This window comes from Triticum aestivum, chromosome 4B (genome assembly GCF_018294505.1).
Source record: "Triticum aestivum cultivar Chinese Spring chromosome 4B, IWGSC CS RefSeq v2.1, whole genome shotgun sequence".
Classification (NCBI taxonomy): domain Eukaryota; kingdom Viridiplantae; phylum Streptophyta; class Magnoliopsida; order Poales; family Poaceae; genus Triticum; species Triticum aestivum.
Genome location: NC_057804.1, coordinates 397005064 through 397013207, shown reverse-complemented (window position 1 = coordinate 397013207; position 8144 = coordinate 397005064).

Sequence of the window (8144 nt, the reverse complement as noted above, 5' to 3'; positions counted from 1 at the left end):
CGTCCGTGATGGTTTACAACACTATGGGCGATTTACCCGTCTAACCCCGTGGCCGACTCTCCCGTCCATGCCGCTTTACAATGCCACAGCCGATTCATTTCTTGTCCAGGTGAATCAGGTGATATCTTTCTAAAGTATAAATTTGGCACAAATTCCTTTTTGTCAAAAAACAATTGCTCTGGCCTGCGATGTTTTTGATGCAGGACAATTGTTCATTACATCAAAATAACGTGGTTGACTCGCCCGTCGGCGCCGGTTTGTAACACCGCGCCCGACTCAGCTATTTGTGCTGCCTCTGAAGCCTCGGTCGTCTTTACCGTCTGTCTCTCGCGGCCTGGTCTACATCAACACACTGGGCCGCGCCTGTCTGCGTGAGCTGTTCATTGAGTATGAGCAAGTCACTACTTGGGAAGCCCAGTTTCTCTTCCAACAAATTGGAGGCAAATTATCATATATTATCAACCACCGTCTGCACTGGATGGCTCAGTGGATAGGTGCACAAGTCGCCAGCACTACGGTTTGGTTAACTTCAAACAGCCAGTTGGAAGGAACCATTGGACGAGTTGCTGACACGGCTCATACGGGATCATTTATAACCCACCGCATTCACCTCAACCTTCTGTGGATAATCACTGGCCTAACATATTAGGTGAAATCCATCCAATATATTTTATATTACATATTATTTTCTTCAAAAGAGCAATTACTTTGGTTTGCAAGTTGTCCCATGCAAGATTCAAACCGGTCTATATCACGGTTAATTATGGAGAATCTCAAGCCAACTCTTCAAGTCGTCTTGAGACTCGGGGGCTACAATGGTATGACTCGGCAAAATTAGCCGGTTTCAATAAAATCAAGATCATTGAAGGGAAAAATAACCCGGCCCCGGAGATTACTGATAGATCGATGAAAATTTAAAAGCCGTCAGAAGATTTCCGGCTCAAAATAAGGACTCTGGTTTAAAATCTGGCTCAAAAGACATCTTTCTCCCACAAAGCACTGAAGCTCGCAAATTCGGCTCAAAATCTGGCTTAAGGTAAATTTGTCCCTCACAAATTTTCGAAGCTTTCAAATCCAGTTTAAAGTTCTGGTTCAAAAAGAATTAATCTCTCGCAAAGATCGAGTTCTCAAACAAAGTAAAGGTTGCCAAAAAGAACTTGCTGCCATGATGCACAGTTCAAAACATGGGTATCCTGCCTTACGGCTTATCTTATTATGGTCACTTGGGGGCTTCCTGCTCATCGGGCATAGCTATCAGTACCCTCTTGATCGGCGCAATGCCAAAACTTATATGGTCACTTGGGGGCTTCCTGTTCAAACATAGGTCGTATTCGAACCAAAGAGAACATAGCTGTCGATACCCTTTTGATTAGCAAACTGCTGAACCTACTTGGGGGCTTCTTGATCGTATCCGAATCATAGCTCAACCCCTTTGGGAATCGACGTGGATCGTATTTTAATCAGCGTCATTAAACAACTTTTAAGGTCATTTGGGGGCTTCCTGTTCAAACGTATGTCGTATTCGAACCAAAGAGAACATAGCTGTCGATACCCACTTTGATCGGCAACGCCAAAGCCACTGGGGGCTATATGATCGTATTCGAATATTAGCTTAACCCCTTTGGAACGGTTTACTGATCATATTCGAATCATAAGCCTCAAAAAATTTATCTATTTTTATACAATCGTAAGTATTTGAGTTGTCACAAATATCATATGTGCCGGCTCTTACAGAGTTGAGTTATCAAACTTCACTGTCCGGGTCACATAAACCGGCGGTATCATTCAAAGGATCATAGAGATCTTGTGATCTACTTGTGTGCAGGATAAGACTACATTTGGGTGGTTACCCGCCCTGGCTTTTGACATTAAGTCGCCAGGGCATATGTTGTTTAAACTTTGTGCAGGATCTACAGAGCTATGGCTTACATAAATGATCAAGTTCAAGCCCATCATCAAAGATTGAAATTGATGTCTCAAAAGGGTTATTAATTCTTGATTTTCTCAAAGGCTACACGCCACCGGGTTACAATGAATGCGCATCGGCCAAGAGCCGCCAGGTATTTAAACTCCGGATTTACTTGTCAACCGATGAGGTATTCAAATCTTAAATAGCCAAAACAGGCTGGATTTTCATGATGATATTGAATGATTGAGGTTTTCATACCGGATTATATTGTTCAAATCTTAAATAGCCAACATGGCTGGATTTCTATTATGGTTGAGGTTTTCAAAGTTGCTTCAGCGCAATGGCTATTATTTTATCAATGGATATGATTTATTCTACAATGAAAGGAATAGTCCCGAGTCGCTACAGGCTTACGACCCGGCACTTGAGGGCTACATTATTCAAATTGAGATTACATCGAATATACAAGTCCCATGTCACTGCCAGCATGCACCATGGCACTTGGGGGCTAATGCAAAGTCAATTTTTGCTCAACTTATTGAAGACCCAACTCATCACATTTTAAATGAGCCGGCCCTTGGGGGCTACCAATTGCTCCTATCGAAAATTCAAGGTACACAAGCCACTGTTCAGTACATTAAGAGATCCACTACTCAGTTGGTAAAGTACAAAACTCTTAACCTTATGGACGTGGGTTCAAGCCCCATGGTGGAGATTACATCATATGATGTTATTATTAATGAATTATTTACAAAGTCCCTGCTCATTATTACATAATGACCCGGCCCTTGGGGGCTACACTGGTTGAAGTTTTTATGAGCATAAGGCAATTACAAGTCCCAGGTTTCTGCAAGGATGACAACCCGCTTGGGGGCTACATATGTGGAATATTCAGTTTATGACTAATGATTGACATGAATAACCCGGATTTCTTCAAGGTTGCAACACTTATATTGAAGCAAGTCTTAAGTTATCACTATGTTCTCCTCTTAAGACTTGGGGGCTACAAGTATTATGCATATAAAGAAGGAACATCTTCAAATTCTCAGCTTTGAGTAAATCAGGAAGATCAATTACATGACCCGGTGTCAACAACAATTATGAGTCGACATCATCAGTCTTTTATAACCCGGAGATTTTGGAAATTATAACTCGGCAAGATCTACATCTTTAAGCCGGTTGAAAATCAGATGAGTATTTCAAGACCTATATTATTAAGCTGGCGCTTTGGAAGCCGTTTCAAATGGATTATTTGTTTACAATATTTCTTCTACAAGAAAATTGATTGTGAATCTGGTCTATTGACCCGGATTTTCTAGAAGAAGGAAATGACAAGGACTTAAGGATGTTTAGAAGCCGGTTTACAAGAATTCTTAACCCGGAGCACAACCTATAAAATTTGTTCTTATTTTGCAGCATAAGTTTACCATGGATAAATCCAAGCTAAACTTGGGGGCTAATGTCGGGGATATACCCCGCGGTGTAACCCGGCCAGAAGTATAACCCGGCCGGACTTGGCGACTCACTAATGACCCGCCCTGGCTAGACGACACACTAAGTGACCCGCCGGATCCTGGCGACTTATGGGTGACCTGGCAAGCGGATCAGAGGAGCGACAAGACCTAGGGGCCTAGGAGGCTCAATGCCCAGAAGGCCGTCTTACGTTATTGTAGGCCGGCTTAAGAGGGAAGGCGTGAGGAATATCTTCCTTACAAGGAATCAAGACCCGGACTTGTATCCGGCTTGTAGTAGAAGATAGGCTAGTCCTAATCCTATTTGGACTCCACATGTAACCCGCCCCTCTAACTTATATAAGGAGGGGCAGGGCACCCCAAAGAGGGACAAGAAGCAAGAAACAATCTCTAGGGCTAGACACAACTAGAGGAGAGCCGGTTTACGGTGACTCCCTCGTGATGATAATGAGATCTAGCCTCAAATAGCATGTAGGGTTTTTACCGGATGATGTTTCCCGGGGCCCGAAGCTGTCTAAACCCTTGTCTTGTGTTGCGTCTCTCGATTCCGCTCAACCCCTCTCAAGCTACCATATAGATGTGTTGGCCTTGCGACTATGTCCTCACACTAAGGACATCTGACGTGTTAATTCCACAACAAAGGGGGAGATGATGATGGTGATGATCACGAGCATGAGGACGAGCATAACGTATATACTTAGTGGCGCCTGGCAATTAATTCAGATGGATCACCTCTTCTTGTCTGTATACAATGCACTGAGTTTGTTACTACTGAGGGAGCACGTGTTGTCTCCCATGGTCGCACTCTTCGGACCTATTCCAACACCCGTTGCATGGTATTCGGGATGGATACTAGTGTGCTAGCGCAAACACCTTCTCCGTGGTACAGAATTGATAGTCTTGGAGAAAACTCGCTCTTCCTTGGACAAAACCATCCGATGATGGTGAAAGGCGATCCAACTGCTATTGAGACAACGTTACTAGTACCATTTATTGAGAAGAAACTGTGCCTATACCTCGGACATTTGGGTGGTTCCCTACCCTGGTACTGATATAGTAGGCCGCTTCAGCCTGGATGATCAGTCCTGCGTTGGTTTTGAGATCAACAATAGATGGCCCATCCCAGAGAATCACTTGTGGTTCAAAGCAAGTGTTTCCAACGCCGAGGATTGGTTGAGTTGAAGTTCATTTCATTGCTTGTTATTTGTTGTCTGATGAAAACTTTAGTATTTATAATGTATCCTCGTTGTCAATGTGGGTTGATGACCTGTTGTATGTAATAAAATGATATGCCCGTGATAAACTTACTAAATTTATGAATGGCTTTCGAGTCGCTTCTCTGAGTGAGTGGTGCAACGAGGCAAAAACATATTTTCCGAATACATAATTGTATGTGCATTGCAACAGGTTATCGAATGAGGCCAATCAATAATAGTAGTACACTATCTGTACTAGCTTCACATGCTTCGCGCGTCGGGTGGGTGTTTTTACTATAGCCATATGTTAATGTGTTCGCTGTACGTAACCAGCTCCTCGAATCCTCGATACTAGTACTATATAAGTAGTAGGAGTAGTAGGGTGGCATGGGCCAGAACAAGCATTCACGTCCTGGAGTACGGCACACGCCACCACCACGACATCCATATGACACCATATTTCTTGGATCTGTGCTAGAGCAATCTCTTCAACCTCGTCGTTTCTCTAACTTCAGCCATCACGTGGCGGGCGAGGTGGGGGTTTATCGATAGTCGGTTTCCTCAACTGCGGTCCCACTTGCAAGGCCAACCCCAACGCACGACCCCAAACGGACCTCCGTTTTGCACGAACTCCAATGATAATTTTGACTAGAAAAGCAAGACCAAAGAAAACAAGAACCACAAGAATACATTTTACTAGAAGATATCCAACTTCCATAACTGCTCTTGTAAGTTGGATTAGTGCCTTCTTGATGCATTCATTGTTGATCTACGGAGGCTCGATCTTGCGTGCTTCTTTCTTCTTCGAGTGTAAAGAAGTAAACGTTGCTTCCTCGCATCTAGTATCATGTCTAGCCTCTATTCTAGTAGGAGTATCAACAAGTGCACTAGTCTCATCCCTAGCCTCTATGCTAGCTAAAAGTGCTAGAACATCTACTAAATTGCGCTCTATCAATACATCGATGTACTCTTCTTCCCAATACCAAAACTTGCTTCCATTCTACTCCCTCCGTTCCACAATACATGCCTTCTATTTGTCAAAATATAGATGTATCTAGACATGTTTTAGTATATAGGTACATCCATTTTTGGACAAATGGAAGTCAAGTATTTTGGAACGGAGGGAGTACACAATAAATTTTTTAAGTTAGCACAACTAGTCTAATCCGAGAGCACAACTGAAGATTTGGTCAGGTTCTTCCTCCTTTTGCCGACACGTGGGACATCCAACATCTAGGTCATGTCATGCAAGAAAATAGAGTGGTAGTTGAAGCCACGTGATGTGCATCTTGGGTTAAACTGTAAATAGAATCTTACTACTATTGACTAACTCCAAAAGCGGCCACCGAAGATCTTTATTGGATTTGTTTTTCATCACCAGCACGTCGAGGTGAAAGATGTGCAGGTTCAGTGGGTCCTATTGAATTTTCACTAACATGTGGGACCGCATGTGAGCAAATAGACGATGGGCTCCGCGCGTCCGCTGGCTGGCTAAGAAGAGAGATAGAGGAGGGCTGAGCACGCACTCCAGGAAATTTGTTCTACATAACCAGCACCTCGATATTCGCGTGTGGTTGTTTCTAGAATAAAAAAAAGGAGGTAACCCTACTTATGTTACTCCCACTACGCCTAGCCTAAGGTTAGTAGGTGACCTTGCGCTTGGCTCTTCGCCTCTTCCGGAAGTCGATGGTTCTACAGTAGTACTTCTGGCAATCTGACACCAAATGAACTGCTGCACATCCACCACTTGTAAGCAAAAGCTTCTCCTCGTGCTGTGAGCCACCGCGCACGCGTTGGCGAGGGAGAAGGTGTAATCAAGATTCTCATCGTTCTGCGAGTTGAGGGGACACATCAAAGTTATTTAGTACGTACTCTCTCCAAAAAAGGGCTGACCATGTCATTGCTACCATCCCGTGCTCTGTCATTGAGTACGTGCACTGTTCACGTGCCATCGAGGAGAAAAATATATTGCGTAGGTGCCATCGAAGTGCATGACTCACTTATGCACTGCTTATTTGATTATCTCCATTTTCTTACATGACACGTGCACCTTGATGCTAGATGTCTCACGTGTTAGGAAAAGGATGAACAAAGCTCACGTAAAAGAAAAGAGTTGAAGAGCATAGATTCCCGACGACCGAGAAGGAGCAAGGAACCTCGCGGTGGAGCATCTGCAAGGAACCTTGCGTGTTTTCCCCTGTTTTTGCCTCCTTCCCACCTATAAACAAATAAAAGAACATGAACTTTTCGCTAACCACTAGAAACGGTACATCAGGATGCTAAGTTGAAGATGTTTTATACTCCCTCTGTTCCCAAATATAAGTCTTTTTAGAGATTTCAATAAGGGACTACATACGAAACAAAATGAGTGAATCTACACTCTAAAATATGTCTACATACATCCGTATGTTGTAGTCTATTTGAAATGGCTAGAAAGACTTATATTTAGGAAAGGAGGGAGTAGTTTATATTGAATTATTGATAACCACGCAACAAGCCACGCATGTACAGGACGCATGCAGCCACGCATGTACACAAGCCAATGCACTAACTCCATCCGATCCAACTCATGCACATACGTGCACAACATGGAGCACACAACGCACGTACACAACACATGCATGCACACACGCTCGGCCGTGGAATGCACGTGAATAACACATGCATGCGCACACACTCGGCTGCATGGAGGCATGTGCTATCTGCGGCGACGTCTGGTTTGTCGTGCTACGGCGAAGCTCGCACGCAATGGAGCATACACATCTCTTGCAGGACCTCTTTGCCGTCATTGCTCAATTACTAGTTAGAGATGAAGATGACCACAGCCTTGGCCTTAGAGCGAGCACCGATGGAAAAACACGCACGCTGCACGCACACGAGCACGTATGGAGTGCCCACGATGTGGTGGTGGTGCATCCCCAATCGCCTCTACTCCTTCTACGCACGTTGTCTATCAAGGCGGCTGCATGCTAATGATGATGTGGGTGAGATCTTCTAGGACTCAGATGATGACGAGGAACATTATGAGACACAAGGTGACGTACACCGTCAAGGTCCACGGTCAAGGGGGTGCTAGTAAGTGCTTAGATGTGCTTAGAGAAAGTACAATAGAGTTGGGTCAGCGGACTATAAGGAATAAACTAGTATATTTCTGCTTAGTTGGAGGAAAGAGAAGAGGAGAGCGAAGGTAAGAGGGTTCTTCGTGAAGAGCCAGCTCTAGCACGTGCTCCTAGGCACTTTGTGAGAATGAAAGGTGGGCCACATCATAAAAATGTAGTACACTCTTTTGATATACTATTGTACATGTTGACTATAAGATGGGCTGTAGATGACATGGCACTGGCTTATAGCCAGTAGCTGGCTATACTATTAACCATGCTCTTAGATGAGGTGCTAAGTGCATTAAATGGCTTAGTAACTCAAGTCTTCAATGCATAGGTGCTTAGTTTATTGGTGCCACATCATATTGTATGCCTACGTGGCAGGCTTAGTAGCTATACATGGTGGAGCACTGGGAGAGGCCAAGGCTGGTCATAGTGGGGAGTAACTTATACTATAACATATTAC